This window comes from Ranitomeya imitator, chromosome 7, assembly GCF_032444005.1.
Source record: "Ranitomeya imitator isolate aRanImi1 chromosome 7, aRanImi1.pri, whole genome shotgun sequence".
In the NCBI taxonomy this organism is placed as follows: Eukaryota; Metazoa; Chordata; class Amphibia; order Anura; family Dendrobatidae; genus Ranitomeya; species Ranitomeya imitator.
In genome coordinates, this window is record NC_091288.1 from 209,624,532 (window position 1) to 209,651,062 (window position 26,531).

At 44.4% G+C, this 26,531-nt stretch overlaps 1 protein-coding gene and 1 long non-coding RNA gene across 2 annotated transcripts in view; one reads left to right on the forward strand and one right to left on the reverse strand.

The window, feature by feature from the left end:
- The window catches only part of CACNA1H (calcium voltage-gated channel subunit alpha1 H), a 391,999-nt gene that overhangs the window by 93,108 nt on the left and 272,360 nt on the right, over nucleotides 1-26,531 (forward strand). The window lies entirely within an intron of this gene.
- On the reverse strand, nucleotides 2,512-25,617 carry LOC138646038 (uncharacterized). The gene is made up of 3 exons (XR_011314820.1): nucleotides 25,410-25,617; nucleotides 10,813-10,919; nucleotides 2,512-2,808 (listed from the first exon to the last, which is right to left on the reverse strand). It is a non-coding gene; the product is annotated as an uncharacterized lncRNA (long non-coding RNA).

Genomic DNA, 26,531 nt, shown 5'->3' on the forward strand with positions numbered 1-26,531 from the left:
TTCTGCGGTATAAAAGGTCCGAATTGGGTCTCTGGGGGACGCGCGCCCCACGCCTTCTGGGGTTGGTCGGCTTGGGGGCGTCTATGGGCTGGGCCGCTTCAGCACGTTACATTGTGTAGTTGGTGTCTTTGTCAGTAAAAGTCATTGTAGTCCAAGTTGTCATTTGGAAATAGACACAATTTTACCTACAAATGTATCAGAAAGGAAATAAAGTCCTCTGATTACAATGAGAATTGTGTCATACCTCATTTCTCCTGCGGAGGCGCTGTGGCGGAACTGAACACAGGAGACAAGTGATCAATGAAGACATTCTTGGATCAGTTTTTCATGTTTCCTTCCTAACAAAAAGGGATTTTGTAAAGTGAATTAACCCTGTAAGATTGTCATTTTTTTCTTTAAAGGGGTTCTCCAGATTGTGAGGATTACTAAATGGTAATTAAAGGGATCCTCCAAATGGTATTTAAGACATTTCCATAAATGTTCTAAATGATGCTTAATGGGGTTCCTCGGGTCGGGGGGTAAAAGGATTTTTTGCAAGATGATTTAAAGAGATCTCTAGAAAGCAGCTTTAAGAGTCCTCCACAGTTCTCTGTGATATTAAAGGGGTTCTCGGTGTGTTTTTTAAAGGAGTTCTCTGGGATATGGCTATAAATAATTTCCGCAAGTGGTGCATGACGCGGCTCTCTAGACGGTGGATTGCCTGTGTGCTGGATAAAACGGCTCAGAAGGCTCTCCAAATTGAGCTCTGCAGATGGGTCTTAAAGGGGCTTTCCAGGTGAAGGCTAAAGGAGCTCTGCCTGTAGTAATTAATGGAGCTTCGGAGGTGTTTAAAGGGGCTGCCTAGGTGGTCTTTAAAGGAGCTGCCTAGGTGGTCTTTAAAGGAGCCTCCTAGGTCGTCTTTAAAGGAGCCTCCTAGGTCGTCTTTAAAGGAGCTGCCTAGGTGGTGTTTAAAGGGGCTGCCTAGGTGGTCTTTGAAGGGGCTGCCTAGGGTGTGTTTAAAGGAGCTGCCTAGGTGGTGTTTAAAGGGGCTGCCTAGGTGGTGTTTAAAGGGGCTGCCTAGGTGGTCTTTGAAGGGGCTGCCTAGGTGGTCTTTAAAGGGGCTGTCTAGGTGGTGTTTAATAGAGCTTTACCAAGTAGCTCTTAAAGGAACATTTCAAGTGGAGTTTAAAGGAGCTTTGCAGGTAGTAATTAAAGGCGGATTCTGGGTGGTCATTAAAAGTTCCTCTGTGGGTGATGTTTAAAGGGACTCTCCAGAATTTGATTAAAGCGTCCCTCCATGAAATTTTTAAAGGGACTTTCCAGGATCTGCTTAAAGGGTTTCTCCATGAGGGCTTTAAAGGGGCTCTCCAGGTGGTGTTCAAAAGATCTTTTTAGGTGTTGTTTAAAGGGGTTCTCAGGGGTAACTTAAAGGCGCTTTCGAGGATGTATCAAAAGGTGCTCTCCAGCTTTTGTTTAAAGGGGTTCTCCAGAGGGGGGTAAAGATGCTCTTGTGGATCTGTTTAAAGAGGTTCTGCAGGAGTGGTTTAAAGGGGTTCTCGAGGAGTGGTTTAAAGGGGCTCCCCAGGGGTGGTTTAAAGGGGCTTCCTAGGGGTTGTTTAAAGGGGCTCTCCAGTAGTGGTTTAAAGGGGTTCTCCAGATGTGGTTTAAAGGCACTCTAAAGGATGTGTTTAAAGGGGCTCCCCAAGTGGTGTTGAAACAGACCCTTCAGACTTCGCTCTCCAGGTGTCATTTAAAGGAGCTCTCCAAGAGGAGCTTAAAGGTGCTCTCATGAATGTGTTTAAAGGGGCTCTCTAGGTGGTGATTAAAGAAACTTTTCAGATGTCCAGGTTGTGTTTAAAGGATCTCTCCAAGTAATAATTACGTTTTCTAACACGTAATACCCAGCAATGTCTGCCTGAGAGGTATATAATATGTACTCGGACCACCTCACACGTAAACTGTAGACTCCTGGTAGTCACCGCTGTCAATATCTACATGTTACCTGCTCATTTCAATAAACTTTATATACACACATTGTCACTGACCACTCTGTCCTCATGCAGAATAATCTGAGCCCGATATTAATAATCACGATAATAAAGCCATAAGTGAGCGGGACGGAGTTGCAGCCCCGGGAGTGGAAGGGTTAGGCAGACTGCGGCTGGTTTGGGGCCTGCGCCACATGTAATATAGCCCCTGGTAACACAACAATGGAGGATGATGAAGCTGCTTCATTTCATAGCAGCCGGAGGTGTCCGCACTCCCCGCCGTCACCTTCATCTGTGTTACATATTTCCCTGTCTCGGCCTCGCCAGCTCCGCATCCAGTACTGCGCAATTAACTCTGTAAGTGACAAAGGGCCTGACGTAAAATGTCGCCGGATATCGGTACATAACAAAGCCGCGAAACCCCAGAATGCCGAGCGCGACCTCTAAAGTAAAATCTGCACTGGGCTAAGCCACATTCACACAGGGTCTTTTTTTTCTTAAAGAGATTTTCAATTTTTGTTGAATTTCAAATACAAAAGACCACGGCGCACCCCTAGAAACATTTCCGTCAGTTCTCCTGCCTGGGTGACCACCATTTTTGCTCTTAGAGCCTCCATAAAGTGGTCACAGGAAGTGGTCACTGCTGTGTAGCACACTGGCTGTAAGTATTGGCTTCTCCTGCAGTGACACCGCTGGTGAAGCAAGGTATTACACAGCATCCATTCATATCAATGGGTCGTTTGTGTAATGCAGGATACGACGGGTCCTCCAGAGAGGGAGATGAGAAGCTGTCTCAGGTCAACTGATTGCTCATAGCTGACATATTTATCAATTTCCGAACCTAAAAATAAAAAAAGCACCAAATTTATTAACAGGAGTTCGGATTTTCCCAAGAAATGACTTTTCCATCTCCTACTCCATCCAAGATATCAGAAAAAATATTAAGTGACGTAGGCGTAAAATAAGAAAAAACCTGCCCCTGACCGCTCGGCACATCACATCCCATCGCTGCAACCCTGCACTAATTAAAACTCTGAAGAGATCAACCGCGGCCGCAGCTTCCAAAATTAATGAGGCCGAGTCACTGCCCACAGCATCAACAGATGTAAACAGCGGCGCATCATAGTAATCTATACCCGGCGGAACGACCGCACAGGTCAGAGCCTCATATGGGTCAGGGCACTGCCAGGGAGACGGTACGCCCGTTGCGGTGCAGAGATTGCACACAGATAGCGCACAGGTTTATTTATTGTGCATTTTGAAAATGTCATATATAGTAGTTATATTCTTGTACATAGGGGCAGTATTATAGTAGTTATATTCTTGTACATAGGAGCAGTATTATAGTAGTTATATTCTTGTACATAGGGGCAGTATTATAGTAGTTATATTCTTGTACATAGGAGCAGTATTATAGTAGTTATATTCTTGTACACAGGGGCAGTATTATAGTAGTTATATTCTTGTACATAGGGGCAGTATTATAGTAGTTATATTGTACATAGGGGCAGTATTATAGTAGTTATATTCTTGTACATAGGGGCAGTATTATAGTAGTTATATTCTTGTACATAGGGGCAGTATTATAGTAGTTATATTCTTGTACATAGAGGCAGTATTATAGTAGTTATATTCTTGTACACGGGCAGTATTATAGTAGTTATATTCTTGTACATAGGGGCAGTATTATAGTAGTTATATTCTTGTACACGGGCAGTATTATAGTAGTTATATTCTTGTACATAGGGGCAGTATTATAGTAGTTATATTCTTGTACATAGGGTCAGTATTATAGTAGTTATATTCTTGTACATAGGGGCAGTATTATAATAGTTATATTCTTGTACATAGGGGCAGTAATATAGTAGTTATATTCTTGTACATAGGAGCAGTATTATAGTAGTTATATTCTTGTACATAGGAGCAGTATTATAGTAGTTATATTCTTGTACATAGGGGCAGTATTATAGTAGTTATATTCTTGTACATAGGAGCAGTATTATAGTAGTTATATTCTTGTACATAGAGGCAGTATTATAGTAGTTATATTCTTGTACATAGGGGCAGTATTATAGTAGTTATATTCTTGTACATAGGAGGAGTATTGTAGTAGTTATATTCTTGTACATAGGAGCAGTATTATAGTAGTTATATTCTTGTACATAGGGGCACTATTATAGTAGTTATATTCTTGTACATAGGGGCAGTATTATAGTAGTTATATTCTTGTACATAGGGGCAGTATTATAGTAGTTATATTCTTGTACATAGGGGCAGTATTATAGTAGTTATATTCTTGTACATAGGGGCAGTATTATAGTAGTTATATTCTTGTACATAGGGGCAGTATTATAGTAGTTATATTCTTATACATAGGAGCAGTATTATAGTAGTTATATTCTTATACATAGGAGCAGTATTATAATAGTTATATTCTTGTACATAGGGGCAGTATCATAGTAGTTATATTCTTGTACATAGGAGCAGTATTATAGTAGTTATTCATTCATTCATAGCCATGAGTCTGACCAGACGTGTCTGACCATCTTAGAAATTGCATTTTTAAATTGCAGTTTTTTAATTGCTATGAATTAGACTAGAATTCCATGGGGCATTTGAGCATTCATCACTGCTGTACTTTCATCATCCTCATCACCACCTGTATCCTCTAATCAAGCTGTTGTCTACCCACAGGTATGCTGCTGTCCATCTACTCTGCCTTTCCTGCAATGTGTGTTTATGTGAACTGCATATAATTCCCACCTGGTATGCTGCTGTCCATCTACTCTGCCTTTCCTGCAATGTGTGTTTATGTGAACTGCATATAATTCCCACCTGGTATGCTGCTGTCCATCTACTCTGCCTTTCCTGCAATGTGTGTTTATGTGAACTGCATATAATTCCCACCTGGTATGCTGCTGTCCATCTACTCTGCCTTTCCTGCAATGTGTGTTTATGTGAACTGCATATAATTCCCACCTGGTATGCTGCTGTCCATCTACTCTGCCTTTCCTGCAATGTGTGTTTATGTGAACTGCATATAATTCCCACCTGGTATGCTGCTGTCCATCTACTCTGCCTTTCCTGCAATGTGTGTTTATGTGAACTGCATATAATTCCCACCTGGTATGCTGCTGTCCATCTACTCTGCCTTTCCTGCAATGTGTGTTTATGTGAACTGCATATAATTCCCACCTGGTATGCTGCTGTCCATCTACTCTGCCTTTCCTGCAATGTGTGTTTATGTGAACTGCATATAATTCCCACCTGGTATGCTGCTGTCCATCTACTCTGCCTTTCCTGCAATGTGTGTTTATGTGAACTGCATATAATTCCCACCTGGTATGCTGCTGTCCATCTACTCTGCCTTTCCTGCAATGTGTGTTTATGTGAACTGCATATAATTCCCACCTGGTATGCTGCTGTCCATCTACTCTGCCTTTCCTGCAATGTGTGTTTATGTGAACTGCATATAATTCCCACCTGGTATGCTGCTGTCCATCTACTCTGCCTTTCCTGCAATGTGTGTTTATGTGAACTGCATATAATTCCCACCTGGTATGCTGCTGTCCATCTACTCTGCCTTTCCTGCAATGTGTGTTTATGTGAACTGCATATAATTCCCACCTGGTATGCTGCTGTCCATCTACTCTGCCTTTCCTGCAATGTGTGTTTATGTGAACTGCATATAATTCCCACCTGGTATGCTGCTGTCCATCTACTCTGCCTTTCCTGCAATGTGTGTTTATGTGAACTGCATATAATTCCCACCTGGTATGCTGCTGTCCATCTACTCTGCCTTTCCTGCAATGTGTGTTTATGTGAACTGCATATAATTCCCACCTGGTATGCTGCTGTCCATCTACTCTGCCTTTCCTGCAATGTGTGTTTATGTGAACTGCATATAATTCCCACCTGGTATGCTGCTGTCCATCTACTCTGCCTTTCCTGCAATGTGTGTTTATGTGAACTGCATATAATTCCCACCTGGTATGCTTTGCTTACCCATTGTTTTCTATCCATTCGTATTTCACTTCCCTTGCTTCTTGCTTGCATACCTGAGTGGCCATCTACCCCACCCCCTCTTTATGACCTGGCTTAACTGTGAACATGTGCTCTAGACACACACGCCCACATCCTCCCTCTCAGCTGTGAGCCCTTAGGTGCCCATAAATTCATAGCCATGAGTCTGACCAGACGTGTCTGACCATCTTAGAAATTGCATTTTTAAATTGCAGTTTTTTAATTGCTATGAATTAGACTAGAATTGGACTGGAATTGACTGGAAGGTAAAGGAATAGAAAACCACTATAATGTTTCGGTTTCTTTTCACATTCACCCCCATACTACTTTATTTCTTCCTAACTCCTGTAGTCCCTCCACCCAGTAAAGAACTAGTCATTTCTCCCTCCATCCTCCCCAGTCATCTCACCTCCTCCACAGAACTATTCCTCCACATACAATCCTTTCTCGCCAGGCACACACGGCCACATCATGACCTATCCAGCTCACACCTTCTAACGCTCTGTCTGCTGCTCCTCATTGCTGGCGACATATCCCCAAATCCTGGCCCTCCTCATCACATCCCCACACTCATTTCTAATCCCCTGCCACGATCCTCTACACGTCCTCGCAACCACAGTAACCTCATACCCATTCATCCAGCCCCCACTCCCCCAATTTCCCTATCTGGAGCACTATGGAACGCACGCTCTGTCTGCAATAAACTTCCATTTATCCATGACCTCTTTATCAATAACAAACTCTCCTTCCTCGGCATCACTGAAACCTGGCTCACCCCTTCTGACACAGCCTCCCCTGCGGCACTCTCTTACGGTGGCTTCCACCTTTCTCACACACCCCGCCCCAGCAGCAAGCATGGCGGAGGAGTTGGTTTTCTCCTGTCAGATAACTGCTCCTTCACCCCAATCCCACTGCCACCCTCTGTTATCCTCCCTTCCTTTGAGGTGCACTCTGTGCGCATCTACTCCCCCTCCAACCTCCAACTGGCTGTCATCTACCGTCCCCCAGGGCCAGCCACCACCTTCTTCGACCACTTCACCACCTGGCTACTCCACTTCCTCGCCGCTGACATCCCCACTATCATCATGGGCGACTTCAACATCCCCATTGACACTTCCCTCTCAGCTGCCACTAAACTTCTATCTCTCACTTCCTCCTTTGGCCTCACTCAATGGTCTTCTACAGCCACCCACAAAGATGGTCACACACTGGACCTCATTCTCACTCGCCTCTGCTCCCTATCTAACCTCTCAAACTCACCTCTTCCTCTTTCTGACCACAACCTACTTACATTCTCTTCCCTTTCCACTCCTTGTCTACAACCCCCACCCCACAAACTCTCACACCCTCGCAGAAATCTTAAACACCTTGATCTTCACTCACTCTCTGAATCCCTCCTCCCTCTCACAGACATAAGCTCCCTACACAATGCGGATGATGCTGCCACTCTATATAACACCACAATAGCTGCAGCTTTGGAATCTCTTGCCCCTCTCACACATACCAAAGCTCGCAAAATCAACAGACAACCCTGGCACACCAGCATGACAAAAGAACTGAGGCGAGCTTCCAGAGCTGCTGAGCGCAGATGGAAAAGATCCCACTCCATCGAGCACTTCATCGCATTCAAACAGTCCCTCACTGCTTTCAAAACCATGCTCGCCACAGCCAAACAAACCTACTTCTCATCTCTCATATCCTCCCTGTCTCACAACCCCAAACAGTTATTCAACACCTTCAACTCTCTCCTCCGTCCCCCAGCACCTCCTCCCTCCCCACTCATCTCAGCTGAAGACTTCGCCTCATTTTTCAAGCAGAAAATTGAGAACATCAGAGACAATTTTAGTAAACAACCCCCAGAACCCTTCCTCCCAACTACCCAGCCCTCCACCTCCAAAACCAACTTCTCCACCATTACAGAAGACGGACTCTCCACTCTACTCTCAAGATCGCATCTCACCACCTGTGCACTTGACCCACTCCCATCCCACTTCATCCCAAACCTCACCACAGTCTTCATCCCAACCCTAACCCATCTCTTTAACCTATCACTAACAACTGGCATTTTCCCCTCAAGCTTTAAACATGCCACAATCACACCTATCCTCAAAAAGCCCTCTCTTGACCCATCCTCTGTATCTAGCTATCGCCCTATATCGCTTCTCCCCTTTGCCTCAAAACTACTGGAACAACATGTCCATATTGAACTGTCCTCCCATCTATCTTCCTGCTCCTTCTTCGACCGCTTTCAATCAGGCTTCCGGTCACACCACTCCACTGAAACTGCCCTAACTAAGGTCACCAATGACCTATTAACCGCCAAGAGCAAGCGACACTACTCTGTCCTCCTCCTCCTGGACCTGTCCTCTGCCTTTGACACAGTGGACCATTCCCTGCTGCTGCAGACCCTCTCATCCCTTGGCATCACAGAATTGGCCCTATCCTGGATCTCATCATACCTAACTGACCGTACATTCAGCGTCTCCCACTCACACACCACCTCCTCACCTCGCCCCCTATCTGTCGGAGTCCCGCAAGGTTCAGTTCTAGGACCCCTGCTCTTCTCCATCTACACCTTTGGCCTGGGACAGCTCATAGAATCTCACGGCTTTCAGTATCATCTCTATGCTGACGACACACAGATCTACATCTCTGGACCAGATATCACCTCCCTACTAACCAGAATCCCTCAATGTCTGTCCGCTATTTCATCCTTCTTCTCCACTAGATTTCTAAAACTTAACATGGACAAAACAGAATTCATCATCTTTCCCCCATCTCACGCGATCTCCCCAACGAACCTATCCATTACAGTAAACGGCTGCCCACTCTCCCCAGTCCCACAAGCCCGCTGTCTTGGGGTAATCCTTGACACTGATCTCTCCTTTAAACCACATATCCAAACCCTTTCCACTTCCTGCCGCCTCCAACTCAAAAATATTTCACGGATCCGCACATTCCTAAACCAAGAATCTGCAAAAACCCTAGTCCATGCCCTCATCATCTCCCGCCTTGACTACTGTAACCTCCTGCTCTGTGGCCTCCCCTCTAACACTCTTGCACCCCTCCAATCTATTCTAAACTCTGCTGCCCGACTAATCCACCTGTCCCCCCGCTATTCCCCGGCCTCTCCCCTCTGTCAATCCCTGCACTGGCTCCCCATCACCCAGAGACTCCAGTACAAAAGCCTAACCATGACATATAAAGCCATCCACAACCTGTCTCCTCCATACATCTGTGACCTCGTCTCCCGGTACTTTCCTGCACGCAACCTCCGATCCTCACAAGATCTCCTTCTCTACTCCCCTATTATCTCCTCTTCCCACAATCGCATACAAGATTTCTCTCGTGCATCCCCCCTACTCTGGAATGCTCTACCACAACATATCAGACTCTCGCCTACCATCGAAACCTTCAAAAAGAACCTGAAGACCCACCTCTTCCGACAAGCCTACAACCTGCAGTAACCACCGATTGACCAAACCGCTGCACGGCCAGCTCTACCCTCACCTACTGTATCCTCACCCATCCCTTGTAGATTGTGAGCCCTCGCGGGCAGGGTCCTCTCTCCTCCTGTACCAGTTGTGACTTGTATTTTTCAAGATTATTGTACTTGTTTTATTATGTATACCCCTCCTCACATGTAAAGCGCCATGGAATAAATGGCGCTATAATAATAAATAATAATAATAATAATAATAGTTATATTCTTGTACATAGGAGCAGTATTATAGTAGTTATATTCTTGTACATAGGAGCAGTATTATAGTAGTTATATTCTTGTACATAGGGGCAGTATTATAGTAGTTATATTCTTATACATAGGAGCAGTATTATAGTAGTTATATTCTTATACATAGGAGCAGTATTATAGTAGTTATATTCTTATACATAGGAGCAGTATTATAATAGTTATATTCTTGTACATAGGGGCAGTATCATAGTAGTTATATTCTTGTACATAGGAGCAGTATTATAGTAGTTATATTCTTGTACATAGGAGCAGTATTATAGTAGTTATATTCTTGTACATAGGAGCAGTATTATAGTAGTTATATTCTTATACATAGGAGCAGTATTATAGTAGTTATATTCTTGTACATAGGAGCAGTATTATAGTAGTTATATTCTTATACATAGGAGCAGTATTATAGTAGTTATATTCTTATACATAGGAGCAGTATTATAGTAGTTATATTCTTATACATAGGAGCAGTATTATAGTAGTTATATTCTTGTACATAGGGGCAGTATTATAGTAGTTATATTCTTATACATAGGAGCAGTATTATAGTAGTTATATTCTTATACATAGGAGCAGTATTATAGTAGTTATATTCTTATACATAGGAGCAGTATTATAGTAGTTATATTCTTCTACATAGGGGCAGTATTATAGTAGTTATATTCTTATACATAGGAGCAGTATTATAGTAGTTATATTCTTATACATAGGAGCAGTATTATAGTAGTTATATTCTTGTACATAGGGGCAGTATTATAGTAGTTATATTCTTGTACATAGGAGCAGTATTATAGTAGTTATATTCTTGTACATAGGGAGCAGTATTATAGTAGTTATATTCTTGTACATAGGGGCAGTATTATAGTAGTTATATTCTTATACATAGGAGCAGTATTATAGTAGTTATATTCTTATACATAGGGGCAGCATTATAGTAGTTATATTCTTGTACAAAGGGGCAGTATTATAGTATATTACATAGTATACTGAGAATGTTATCTTCATTCTGATTTCCTAAAAAGTGAGTGTAACATATTTGACAATCCTTAATATATGTAAATGTTAGTTTTTACTCACTTCAGCATTGATGGTAATTGCTATAGAGACTGGAATTGCTCGGCATAAATGTCACGTGTCTTCTAGCAGATTATCATAGTACTCGGAGATGGCAGATGCAGATCTTCCTGAAAGAAAGAGAAATAAAGCAAAGAGAAATCATAAAAAAACAAACAAAATTTCAATGGGGGAGTGTAATAATGAAGCAGCAGATACTGCGCTTAGAGTTGGCTTTGCACTTGTGAAACCAATCTGCTTGCAGACTTAGGAAACATGATGTTTTCCTACCGAGGAATAATTGTCAATGGAGGATGGGGAAGAACAGAAGAAGCGGCAGATTGCTGAGCAGGGAAATCAGATGGAACTTTAGAAAGTAGAGCCCAGAAGAGAATAGCAGATAACTGGATGGGGTTCAGATGGGCAAACTTCTCTGGAGCTGCTGGAAATTTCTACTTTAATAGAAGGGCTTGGTGATTGATGCCAGGAAGATCCCATTCCGAACTGCACAGATCCATTGGCGTGATATTAACTGAGATATTATCATGTGCTGATGAGATTTGGAAGGATGGAGAGTTCTGAATAATTGATGCTGTATATTACACTGCAGGCATCACATCTGCCACCAGGCAACCAGGCATGGTGCCCCCCAGATCATGGACAGCTGTGATGGGTATAATGAGTAAGAGGACCTACTCCATAGATGCAATGGTTTCTGGGGTCCAGGTTGGTATAAAAAGTATGAAAAGCAGAAGATGGGAGATCTAGTACGGTTATCGTAAGGAGGACACCTAAGGATACTTGAGATCCTTCATGGGTTTGGTGAGTGGTGGACCTGCTATAGACACGAATTGGAAGCAATCTGAGGAACACTGAGGGTATCATGCATTACTTCATACATGAATGAGATAACTAGAAGATAACTGAGATCCAACATGGACATTGTGTTACATCTGACATGAATGGAAGGCTACATGAGATCCAACCAATGTGTAGTGAGTAGGAAATGTGCAGGTGTTTGAGGTCTAGACATTAATGGAAAACTACCTAAAACCCAGCACGGATGTTATGAACAATGAACTTACAGAACAGGTGTATGGGCGATCCAGTATTAGGAGTAGGACACCTATGTATGTTAAGCTTCTTGAAAATACAGCCTGGGTTTAATGAGTGGTAGATCTACAGAAAATGTCTATGGGTGATCCAGCTTTGGTATTATGAGTAGGGCACCTATGTTTTGGAAGCTTCCTTAGATCCAGCATGGGTTAAATGAGTGGTGGAGCTACTCCTGGTGTAAATATCTAGCATCATACAAGAGTAGATTGAGTAGTTGACCTTCTCCATATGTGTATCGGAGATGTTGCATGGCTATAACGAGTAGAAGACCTACCCTAGATAAGTAAGGAAGCCTGTGTGCTGACGAACATCATTGTTGGAGTGAATAAGAAACCTTCTCCAGACATACTGTACATGTGACAGTATCTGAGATCCATCAGGGTACAAAGAAGTGGGAGACTTATTCCATATGTATATGTAAGATCCGGCATGAGTTGAATGAGGAAGACATGTGCATTGAAAGTCACGTGAGATCCAACTTATAATCTCTTGAATGAGAAGCTATCTGATATCCAATTTAAGTATAATCAGTAGTGGATTCCTGACATAAATGGAAGGTTACATGAGATCCAACATGTGAAAAGTGAGTACAAATGTGCAGGTGTCTGAGGTCTAGCATAGGTTTAATAGGTGGACAACATGCTCCAGACATTCATGGGAACCTATGAGAGATGCATCATTGAAGTAATGAGTGGTGGACTTACGCAATATGTATGTAGGCAGTCAGCATTGGTATCATGACTAGGACACATATACTTTGGAGGTCACCCGAGACCCTACGTTGGCTCAAGGAGTTGTAGACCTATTCCTGAGAAGGATAAACTATCTGAGAAGAGTAGTAGAATGTCTTCATAGGTGTATGGTTGTTTCTGCATAGGTATAATGAGTAGGTGACCCACTCCAAAGAAGTATGAGATCCACAAATGGTGTAATAAGTTGAGGACTTGACCCTTGATATGAATAAGAAGGTACCGGAGTTCCAGCACGTGCCGCATGAGTAGGAAATATGAAAGTAACTGATGTCTGGCATGGAAATGCTAAGTGGCTGACAAAATCCAGATATGTATCGGAAGCAATCTGAGGTCTAGTATGGATGTAACGAGGGATGGACTTGTATGGGCGATCCAGCATTGGGATCAAGTGTAGGACACCTATGCATTTGAAGATTCCTGAGCTTTGGCATGGCTAGAATTATTGGTGGGCATAATGCAGATGTGTATGAGGTGCTATCTCAAATCCAATGTGGACATAATGAGCAGGAAACCTGCCCAACTAAAGACGTGTGATTATGTCATGGGTGTAATAATTGATAAATCTTACCCGTGACATTTTTGAGAAGCTCTCTGAGATCCAGCATGGAAAACAAGTGGTGAGCTTACTCCATAAGCTTATGGGAGAAGCAGCACAGTTCTAATAAGTGATGGACCTACCCTGACGTTAATGGAGAACTGGTGGATTTGTATGTGAAACTACCTAGGATTAAGCATGGATATGTAATGAATGAGGGTTTAGCCTAGTCTCAAGATCCTTGCTGGGAGTCTTGAGACATTCATAAGAAGCTCTTTGACATCCAGCATGGGTATGAATGTTGGGGTTACTGTACTCCAAATCTGTATATGTGACATTATCTGAGATCCAGGGTTATGGAAGCTATGTTCCTGAGATCCAGCATGTTCTACTTCAGATATTCCTAGGAAGTTATGTTCCTGAGATCCAGCATGATCTACTCCAAATATTCATAAGAAGCTGTGTTTATCCAGCCTGATCTACTCCAGATATTTATAGGAAGCTATGTTCCTGAGATCCAGCATGATCTACTGCAGATATTCATGGGAAGCTATGTTCCTGAGATCCAGCATGATCTACTCCAAATATTCATAAGAAGCTATGTTCCTGATATCCAGCATGATCAACTCCAGATATTCATGGGAAGCTATGTTCCTGAGATCCAGCATGATCTACTCCAAATATTCATAAGAAGCTATGTTCCTGATATCCAGCATGATCTACTCCAGATATTCATGGGAAGCTATGTTCCTGAGAACCAGCATGATCTACTTCAAATATTCATAAGAAGCTATGTTCCTGAGATCCAGCATGATCTACTCCAAATATTCATGGGAAGCTATGTTCCTGAGATCCAGCATGATTTACTCCAGATATTCATGGGAAGCTATGTTCCTGAGATCCAGCATGATCTACTCCAGATATTCATGGGAAGCTATGTTCCTGAGATCCAGCATGATCTACTCCAGATATTCATAGGAAGCTATGTTCCTGAGATCCAGCATGATTTATTCCATATATTCATGGGAAGCTATGTTCCTGAGATCCAGAATGATCTACTCCAGATATTCATAGGAAGCTATGTTCCTGAGATCCAGCATGATTTACTCCAGATATTCATAGGAAGCTATGTTCCTGAGATCCAGCATGATCTACTCCAGATATTCATGGGAAGTTATGTTCCTGAGATTCAGCATGATCTACTCCAGATATTCATGGGAAGCTATGTTCCTGAGATCCAGCATGATCTACTCCAGATATTCATGGGAAGCTATGTTCCTGAGATCCAGCATGATTTACTCCAGATATTCATGGGAAGCTATGTTCCTGAGATCCAGTATGATTTATTCCATATATTCATAAGAAGCTATGTTCCTGAGATCCAGCATGATCTACTCCAGATATTCATGGGAAGCTATGTTCCTGAGATCCAGAATGATCTACTCCAGATCTTGTCATGAAGCTATCTGAGATCCTGCATGGATATAGTCCTTGTGGTACTTGATGGACATTAAATATGTGATCAGACATGGACCATGTGGACAAATACCAGGAAGCCGATGCACCTAGAGATTTAATATCAATATTTTTTTTTCTATCACTTTTTATAAAAGTTCTTGAGACCTGCCATTAAATTTGTCCATCCATGGTCATCAGGATAATGACTAGTGGCCTTGTCCAGACTTTATGGGAAAGGAGTTGGGATTGTGACTGAGATGATGGGTGTTTGACTTCTAGGGGTACAATGTATCATCGTGGTTAATAAGGATCTCATATATTTTATCACCAAGATCTTGAGAGACCCGAAGAAGAACCTTAGGTTTGACCAAGATGTTCATGTCCTTCCTGAGTTTCCAGGAGTCATACAGCTGGGATTGTGTAATGTTGTATCAGGAGAGATGATGAAAATGATATTGTGTGTCCTGTCTTCTCTGCGGCGGGGAAGCCATGATGTCTTATGAGATCTCAGATACAGACTTCCATCTCCAGCAGTGAATCTTCTCACTTCTGACAGATGGTTCATACATCTCTATGGAAAGAAGTGTTGAATTTGCGGAATGTGATGAATCTGCCATGTTGTGTTACGATCACCCTTGTGTATTAGTATCAGACCCGACGACACGTCCCTGTCGCCGCGTGATTCATGTCATCCAACATTAGATGCCGAGCGGCGGTGGATGACAGGGGTGATAGTCTGCACACCGTCCTCAGGTAATGCAGGTCCAATAAACCATCGGCTGAGCTGTGTATCTAAGCCTCTCATGTGTGATACAGTCTACTGTCTGCCCAGCTGTGTATCTAATCCCATCATATATAATGTTACCTGCTAAGATGTATCTAAACTTATCATTTCTGATAGAATTTGCTAAGCTGCCGCATCCAAGCCTGGCATGTGTAATGGACCTTACTGTATCTCAGCCATGATGTAATGTAGCTGTATGTTGGGCAGGGGCGGCCTGCCATAGTCTGCCATGCTGTCTGCCCCTGTGCCCGGTCTTGGCACGGCTATGTGGTGATACATCATGTGAACAGATGAAACTCCTGAAAATTTAATGTCAGATCTGCTTTTCTCGGCTCCGCTCAGAGGCAGCACTTTTCTTCACACTTTTCTCTTTTTTCTTTCCAGCACTGGTTTGTACTGGTCCCATGACACTGCTACTGTCGAAGTTTGTGGTGGGATAGCCCCATATTAATTTAACCCCGACTAACTTGCCCAATAACCTCCCCCACTTACTACCCCCTAAAATGAAAACTATGACACCTTAAAATTTGGATATATATGGTCCCATTAGCTACGGATACTGATACAGATACAGCAGAGCTGCACGCACTGGTGTAGTGTGGGTCGTCAGCTGCTTCTACCAATCCAGTATTGAGCCCCTCATGCCCTGAGCACATGCAGTTACCTTCAGAAAATACTGATGAGATTATAGTTTGTCCTTTGACTTTCGAGACAGAAAATGTTACAAATAACTAATAAGAATAACCCTAACTCTATGCCTAACCTGTCACCCTAGACCTTACTCGATCACTATCATTAATCCTAGACCTAACTCAATCCCTAACCCTATCACTAACCCAAACCTTAACTCTATCCCCAACACTACCACTACCACTAATCCTAGACCTAACTCAATCCCTAACCCTATCATTAACCCAAACCTTAAGGCTGTGTGCACACGATGCAGATTTGATGCAGAATTTTCTGCATAAAATCTGCACTAAATCTGCATCTCCTGGCAGAATCCGCAGGTGTGTTTTTATGCGTTTTTTATGCGTTTTTTGTGCAGATTTTACCAATGGATTTCTATTATGGAGGGGTGCAGAAACGCTGCAGAACTGCACAAAAGAAGTGACATGCACTTCTTTGAAATCTGCAGCGTTTCTGCGCAGATTTTTCTGCACCATGTGCACAGCTTTTTTTTTTCACATTGATTTACATTGTACTGTAAATCACAGTGCAGTTCTGCAGCGTTTCTGCTGCAGAAAAATCTGCTGCAGTTCTGCACTAAATCTGCATTGTGTGCACATACCCTAACTCTATCCCCAACCCTACCACTATCACTAATCCTAGACCTAACTCTATTCCTAACCCTGCCACTAATACTAGACCTAACTCTATTCCTAACCCTATCATTAACCCGAACCCTAACTCTATCCCCAACCCTACCACTATCACTAATCCTAGACCTAACTCTATCCCCAACCCTACCACTATCACTAATCCTAGACCTAATTCTATCCCCAAACCTACCACTAATCCTAGGCTTAACTCTATCCCTAACCCTGTCATTAACCCAAACCCTAACTCAATCCCCAACCCTACCACTATCACTAATCCTATACCTAACTCTATTCCTAACACTATCATTAACCCAAACCCTAACTCTATCCCCAACCCTACCACTAATCCTAGACCTAACTCTATCCCTAACCCTGTCATTAACCCAAACCCCAACCCAATCCCCAACCCTACCACTATCACTAATCCTAGACCTAACTCTATTCCTAACCCTATCATTAACCCAAACCCTAACTCTATCCCCAGCTCTACAACTATCACTAATCCTAGACCTAACTCTATCCCTAACCCTATCATTAATACAAACCCTAACTCTATCCCCAAACCTACCACTATCACTAATCCTAGACCTAACTCTATCCCCAACCCTACCACTATCACTAATCGTAGACCTTACTCTATCCCTAACCCTATCATTAACCCAAACCCTAACTCTATCCCCAACCCTACCTCTATAACTAATCCTAGACCTAACTCTATACCCAACCCTACCACTAATCCTAGACCTAACTCTATCCATAACCCTATCATTAATACAAACCCTAACTCTATCCCCAACCCTACCACTATCACTAATACTAGACCTAACTCTATCCCCAACCCTACCACTAATCCTAGACCTAACTCTATCCCTAACCCTGTCATTAACCCAAACCCTAACTCTATCCCCAACCCTACCACTATCACTAATCCTAGACCTAACTCTATCCCTAACCCTACCACTAATCCTAGACCTTACTCTATCCCTAACCCTATCATTAATACAAACCCTAACTCTATCCCCAAACCTACCACTATCACTAATCCTTGACCTAACTCTATCGGCAACCCTACCACTAATACTAGACCTAACTCTATCCCTAACCCTATCATTAATACAAACCCTAACTTTGTCCCCAACCCTACCACTATCACTAATCCTAGACCTAACTCTATCCCCAACCCTACCACTAATCCTAGACCTAACTCTATCCCTAACCCTATTGTTAACCCAAACCCTAACTCTGTCCCCAACCCTACCACTATCACTAATCCTAGACCTAACTCTATCCCTAACCCTATCACTAATCCTAGACCTAACTCTATTCCTAACCCTATCATTAACCCAAACCCTAACTCTGTCCCCAACCCTACCACTATCACTAATCCTAGACCCAACTCTATCTCCAACCCTACCACTATCACTAATCCTAGACCTAACTCTATCCCCAACCCTACCACTAGCACTAATCCTAGACCTAACTCTATCCCCAACCCTACCACTATCACTAATCGTAGACCTAACTCTATCCCTAAACCTATCATTAACCCAAACCCTAACTCAACCCCCAACCCTACCACTAATACTAGACCTAACTATCCCTAACCCTATCATTAATCCTAGCCCTAGACCCAACTTTATCCCTAGATAGAGCAGCTTTTACACACTTTTCCTAACCTTAGTAATAAATGAAGACATTACTGAATTATGACAGTGCCGCTCACGTGATTTAATTTTGTCGCCTTCATTACCTGCTCTGCCTCTATTAGCCGGAGTCGCTGGCTATGCAGAGCGCAGCAACTGATATAAATTTGTTATTTGCTGCTGCACTCTGCGTAGCCAGAAACCAAGAGACAAAGCTTGAGTCATTATACTGATTTTTGACTTCTTGGTGGCTGGCTATGCAGAGCGCAGAAGCAGATAATAAACTCATCTCTGCATAGCCAGCCCCCGATGTGCAGGTACACACTGTGCACAACTTCCCTTATTGCCAATGGCTGTATGTTGCCCTCATGACTCAGCCTTGCTACGTTGGGGCGGTATTCCTGTGGGCAGCGCGGTATGTTTGCTCCTTATAAGCTCAGCAGTGTTTAGCAGAGCTGACATGTGGGGAATGTTCTCAGACTAAATACTGATGAAATCCTGCCCTGCTGTGCCATCACCGCGCTCCACATACCAGGCGCAGCACGCTGCCCAGGAACCAGCCATGTTTGTACAAGAAAGGCCTCCCATGTCTGCACACATACTACACCCACCATGCGCCCAGCGAGTCTCATGGGTGTTGTGATGCTCTATGGGTTTTTACCCCTTTTTTAACCCGTTCCATGGAAGGCAAGACGGCCAAAATGTACTAGAATTCCTTTCTGGGCCAAAGTGGACATATGATTTTGGGATTCCATTCATGAGCCAGGGGGCTCAGGATGAGCAGTGCTCTCCACTGTAGCTGCAACCTGTGATGTCATAGATGCTTTATAAATGGCTGTTCTGAGCATGTTTCAAGAACCAGGTGGCCCTGTATGAACAGTGTTTTCACTGCAAGTGATTCCTGGCTTTCTACTACTCTTTACTATTCTGTTCATGAAACAGGAGCCGCAGGATGAACACTGATTCCAGCTTTGAACTGTGACTTCAAACACTGTTTTCTACTATAATTCACTATGAATTAGGGAGCTCAGGATGAGCAGTGACCTCTGGAGGAGCCTGAAACATATAGATTCATTTATGTTTTCTACTGTGGTTCTGCTATTGTATTAGTGAACCAGGAGGCTCAGGATGAACAGTGCTGTCCACTGTGAGCTGTAACTTCCTTCTTTATAGCTGTGTTAAGAGGCTATTAGAGAACTAGCAGGCTCAGGATGAACAGCAACACTAACTTCCCCTGCAACCCATGAATCTGGGGCTTTATAGATGTTCCATAGGTATGGGGATTCTATTAGTGAATCAGGTTGCACTGGATGAACAGGAAATCCAAATATAATATTTGGCTTTATATCTGCTTCTACCCTGGTTCTTGATTGTATTAGTGAACCAGGGTTCCCAGGATGAACAGTGCCCTCCACCTTCCCCCTACAATCTGTGGCTTTATGCCTGTCCACTCCTGTGGTCCGTCCTGGGATTCTATTAGTGAATCAGGAAGGCTCAGGATGAACAGGAAATCCAGCTATAACCTGCGGCTTTATATCTGCTTCTACTCTAGTTCTGGCAAATTCCATTTTAGAACCAGAAAGCTCAGGATGAGCAGTGACCCTTCCCCCCCCCCCCCCACCCGTCCTCTCTTTTTATTGTAGATCTTCACTAAAGTTCCGGAATTTGAGGAATGAAGCCGGTGGCTCAGGATGAACAGTGACCTCTCTATTTCCCCTGGAATAACTCTGGGACTTGTAGTCCCCCAGAGGCCGACCGTTGCTCTTAATTTCCCGCCTTCTATTTCACATTCACGACATAAATATGGAAACTTTTTCTTAATGGCGACTTTTTAATTTTTCACCGTTTTAATGGACCGGTGATGTTATTATTGCAGGGTCCTCGTAGATTCTTTATTTCCCTTCCATTATGACTAATATGAATATTTAACTGTTTAAATTAGTCGAGAAAGTAAAAAAAAAAAAGAAAGGGTGTCTGTAAATAATGGGGCGAATCCACGCGGAAAGTGGCCGAGGGAGTGGTCGGTGTAGGGATAATGCATCTCCACCGGAGAAGGTGATTGTCCGTCGTGCAGCTGCCTGATTAACGCTTCCCTGCTGCCGGCAGCGTCTCGTGGCTGGCGCGGCCGTGAGCGGGTTAACGGTAGGCTCGGCACTGCGGTAGACGGTTATGACGGCGTGCGCTCCTCGTGTGTCCCTGGTTTTAATTGTTGTTTAGTTAGACAGACGGCAGGCAGTAATTAGACGAGAGCGTAAAACTCCAGCTCGTGGCCAGTGCCAGCCGGTTGGCACATGTGGCAGGAGGGCAAAGCTGCCACCTCCTGTAAGGGCTGGAAAAGGGGCCACGATGTCCCCGATGCCACAGCGCAGGCCCACCAAAAGAGCCTTAAAGGGCTTCTCCACTTTTGATTATCTGTTACACTGCTGATCCCAACGCTCAATGATCTGTGGAGGGACCTGTAAGCGAGTAGTCATTTCCCTGCAGCTCCCCCGCAGGATGCACAAGGCATTACACCATTCCTATTAACCGTAATGGATTCTTGGGTCCTCCAGAATAGAAAAGGGAGCTCACAGGAGAGAGAGGGAGTGAGAGGACATACGGTTGGGAGAGGGCGAGCGGGAGGGAGAGGGCGAAAGGGAAGGAGAGGGTGAGAGGGAAGGAGAGGGCGAGAGGGAGGGAGAGGGCGAAAAGGAGTGATAGGGCGAGAGGGAAGGAGAGGGTGAGAGGGAAGGAGAGGGAGGGAGAGGGTGAGAGGGAAGGAGAGGGCGAGAGGGAGGGAGAGGGCGAAAAGGAGTGATGGGGCGAGAGGGAAGGAGAGGGTGAGAGAGGGAGAGGGCGTGAGGTTGGGAGAGGGTGAGAGGGAATGATAGGGCGAGAGGGAAGGAGAGGGCGAGCGGAGACCCCTGTAGCCGCTAATTTCTCCCTAAGAGGGTCACGGAGAACACTTCTGTATCCGGTCCTGTATCTGTGTAGCGCCGTCTCTGCTTTGTCTCCTCTCCGCCTCCAGATATCTATTTGATGTTAGTAAATGTGAACATTTTTATATCAGGAACCTAAAAACCTGCACAGAGGATAACAGTTCCCCTCACAGCTGAGGATTTGTTACACTTGCATCCTGCATAGGCAGCTGCCAGGACTCCAGGCTGATACATTGTAACAAACTCTCAGCTCAGGACAAAGATTTGTGCTGCTGATGTGCGGAGATCACAGATGATTGTCTGGTTATAAATGTAACAAACCCTCAGCTGTGGATACTAAGCACCAGAACATAGGATGGATGGATAGATAGGCAGCATGGGGCAGCACAGTATGTGGCAGAGCACTATGTGATAGCACAGTATGTGGCGGTGCACTATGTGGCGGTGCACTATGTGAGAGCACAGTATGTGGCGGTGCACTATGTAAAGGTGCACTATGTGGCAGAGCACTATGTGATGGCACAGTATGTGGCGGTGCACTATGTGAAGGTACACTATGTGGCGGTGCACTATGTGAGAGCACAGTATGTGGCGGTGCACTATGTGGCGGTGCACTATGTGAAGGTGCACTATGTGAAGGTACACTATGTGGCGGTGCACTATGTGAAGGTACACTATGTGAAGGTACACTATGTGGCGGTACACTATTTGGCAGTGCACTATTTGGCGGTGCACTATGTGATGGTACACTATGTGAAGGTACACTATGTGAAGGTACACTATGTGGCGGTGCACTATGTGAAGGTACACTATGTGGCGGTGCACTATGTGAAGGTACACTATGTGGCGGTGCACTATGTGAAGGTACACTATTTGGTGGTGCACTATGTGAAGGTACACTATGTGGCGGTGCACTATGTGAAGGTACACTATTTGGCAGTGCACTATGTGAAGGTACACTATTTGGCGGCGCACTACGTGAAGGTACACTATTTGGCAGTGCACTATGTGAAGGTACACTATTTGGCGGTGCACTATGTGAAGGTACACTATTTGGCGGCGCACTATGTGAAGGTACACTATTTGGCAGTGCACTATGTGAAGGTACACTATTTGGCGGTGCACTATGTGAAGGTACGCTATATGGCGGTGCACTATGTGAAGGTACACTATTTGGCGGTGCACTATGTGAAGGTACACTATTTGGCAGTGCACTATGTGAAGGTACACTATGTGGCGGTGCACTATGTGAAGGTACACTATGTGAAGGTACACTATGTGGCGGTACACTATGTGAAGGTACACTATGTGGCGGTACACTATGTGGCGGTACACTATTTGGCGGTGCACTATGTGAAGGTACGCTATGTGGCGGTGCACTATGGGAAGGTACACTATTTGGCGGTGCACTATGTGAAGGTACACTATTTGGCAGTGCACTATGTGAAGGTACACTATGTGGGAGTGCACTATGTGAAGGTACACTATGTGGCGGTACACTATGTGGCGGTACACTATGTGGCGGTACACTATTTGGCGGTGCACTATGTGAAGGTACACTATTTGGCAGTGCACTATGTGAAGGTACACTATGTGGGGGTGCACTATGTGAAGGTACACTATGTGGCGGTACACTATGTGGCGGTACACTATTTGGCAGTGCACTATTTGGCGGTGCACTATGTGATGGTACACTATGTGAAGGTACACTATGTGGCGGTGCACTATGTGAAGGTACACTATGTGGCGGTGCACTATGTGAAGGTACGCTATTTGGAGGCGCACTATGTGAAGGTACGCTATGTGGCGGTGCACTATGTAAAGGTACACTATTTGGCAGTGCACTATGTGAAGGTACACTATGTGGCGGTGCACTATGTGAAGGTACACTATTTGGCGGTGCACTATGTGAAGGTACACTATTTGGCGGTGCACTATGTGAAGGTGCACTATGTGAAGGTACACTATTTGGCGGTGCACTATGTGAAGGTGCACTATGTGAAGGTACACTATTTGGCGGTGGACTATGTGGCGGTACACTATGTGGCGGTACACTATGTGAAGGTACACTATTTGGCAGTGCACTATGTGAAGGTACACTATGTGGCGGTACACTATTTGGCGGTGCACTATGTGAAGGTACACTATGTGGCGGTGCACTATGTGAAGGTACACTATGTGGCGGTGCACTATGTGAAGGTACACTATTTGGCAGTGCACTATGTGAAGGTACACTATGTGAAGGTACACTATTTGGCGGTGCACTATGTGAAGGTACACTATGTGAAGGTACACTATTTGGCGGTGCACTATGTGAAGGTACACTATGTGGCGGTGCACTATGTGAAGGTACACTATTTGGCAGTGCACTATGTGAAGGTGCACTATGTGAAGGTACACTATTTGGCGGTGCACTATGTGAAGGTGCACTATGTGAAGGTACACTATTTGGCGGTGGACTATGTGAAGGTACACTATGTGGCGGTACACTATGTGAAGGTACACTATTTGGCAGTGCACTATGTGAAGGTACACTATTTGGCCGTGCACTATGTGAAGGTGCACTATGTGAAGGTACACTATGTGGCGGTGCACTATGTGAAGGTACACTATTTGGCGGTGCACTATGTGAAGGTGCACTATGTGAAGGTACACTGTGGCGGTACACTATGTGAAGGTACACTATGTGAAGGTACACTATGTGAAGGCACACTATGTGAAGGCACACTATGTGAAGGCGCACTATGTGAAGGCGCACTATGTGAAGGCGCACTATGTGAAGGCACACTATGTGAAGGCACACTATGTGAAGGCGCACTCTGTGAAGGCGCACTATGTGAAGGTACACTATTTGGCGGTACACTATGTGAAGGTACACTATTTGGCAGTGCACTGTGAAGGCACACTATTTGGCGGTGCACTATGTGAAGGTACACTATGTGAAGGTACACTATGTGAAGGTACACTATTTGGCGGTGCACTATGTGAAGGTGCACTATGTGAAGGTACACTATTTGGCGGTGCACTATGTGAAGGTGCACTATGTGAAGGTACACTATTTGGCGGTGGACTATGTGAAGGTACACTATGTGGCGGTAAACTATGTGAAGGTACACTATTTGGCAGTGCACTATGTGAAGGTACACTATTTGGCCGTGCACTATGTGAAGGTGCACTATGTGAAGGTACACTATGTGGCGGTGCACTATGTGAAGGTACACTATTTGGCGGTGCACTATGTGAAGGTGCACTATGTGAAGGTACACTGTGGCGGTACACTATGTGAAGGTACACTATTTGGCGGTACACTATGTGAAGGTACACTATGTGAAGGCGCACTATGTGAAGGCGCACTATGTGAAGGCGTACTATGTGAAGGCGCACTCTGTGAAGGCGCACTATGTGAAGGTACACTATTTGGCGGTACACTATGTGAAGGTACACTATTTGGCAGTGCACTGTGAAGGCACACTATTTGGCGGTGCACTATGTGAAGGTACACTATGTGAAGGTACACTATGTGAAGGTACACTATGTGAAGGTACACTATTTGGCGGTGCACTATGTGAAGGTACACTATGTGGCGGTACACTATTTGGCGGTGCACTATGTGAAGGTACACTATGTGGCGGTGCACTATGTGAAGATACACTATTTGGCGGTGCGCTATGTGAAGGTACACTATTTGGCAGTGCACTATGTGAAGGTACACTATGTGAAGGTACACTATGTGGCGGTGCACTATGTGAAGGTACACTATGTGGCGGTGCACTATGTGAAGGTACACTATTTGGCAGTGCACTATGTGAAGGTGCACTATGTGAAGGTACACTATTTGGCGGTGCACTATGTGAAGGTACACTATGTGAAGGTACACTATTTGGCGGTGCACTATGTGAAGGTACACTATGTGAAGGTACACTATTTGGCGGTGCACTATGTGAAGGTACACTATGTGGCGGTGCAGTATGAGGCACGGTGCCTGACATGGCGACTGCCCCTCGGGGGGCATCTTTCCTGCACACGTTTGCACATTATTTAGCAGCGCTCTCTTGTACTGATGGTGACCCCTGAGCCCTCGTTACCTTCTCACCTTATGGCAGAGGTCATATACGTCCACGGCAGTGAGAGATTTGCGGCTGCGCCGTCTGCGCGGTGACAGTGCAGGGAAACCCCTCAACTCGTCTCCTCAAGGTCCCCCATAATTGGAGCTCCACGACGACCGCGTCCCTTTAATCTTGTTCTATCAGCAACTGGAAACTATGGCAACAAAAGTAGATTAAAGAGGAGAACTGTCATTATTCCGGGCGTCACGCGCTCAGATTCTCGCTCCTCACCGCCACCGAAAGAAAATAACAGGAATAAAAAAGTGATCGTCATTGTTTTCTCCTGATTTCCTGCTGTGTTTTTGCTGAGAAAATCTGATGTGTGATATAACTATTAACTCCGTCCTTCCCGGGGGGTGCTGCATAATATCCAGCAGGTCATTTAACCCTTTATTTAAATCTCCACATATTAACCCCAACATCCTGCACTGATTAACTCTTTTATATCTGCTCCAATTCTCATGCAGAGTCAAATGGTGAAATTCCTGCTACCTGCAGCCACCACTAGGGGGAGCCTGCGAGCTGAATGCAGACAGTGTTATTATTGATTTCTATGTAAACTCCATAGCGCTCCCTCTGGTGGCAGCCATGGGTAATTTTTAATGTATTTTTTCACTTTCTGTGAGTCCTGGTATAAATAGATTGCCACCTCTAGGCCTTCTGGACTCATACTATCAGCCATATTTTAGTGTAACACCCTATGGACATTAGACTTGAGTGCAATCATCACAACTAGACCCCCCAAAGTACATATTACTGGCCATTTTCATGCACAGGACCCCACCTATGCTATAACTGGATGCAATTGCCACCTCTTTACCCTCTGGACTCATACTTTTGTACATATCCTATTGGTTGCCATCTCTAGACTCCTTGGACTCATGCTGCTGGCCATATTCAGACATAAAACCTTATTTGCACTAGGACTGAGTGTATCTGCTACCTCTAGACCCCCTGTACTCATATTAACAGCCATATTCTGACATAGATATAGGACTGGATGCAACTGATACCTCTAGACCTCCTGCTCCCATACTACCAGCCGTATTCTAGAAGTGACCCTGCGATTTGCACTAGGCCTGGGTTTCTAGACCCCCTAGGTCCATATT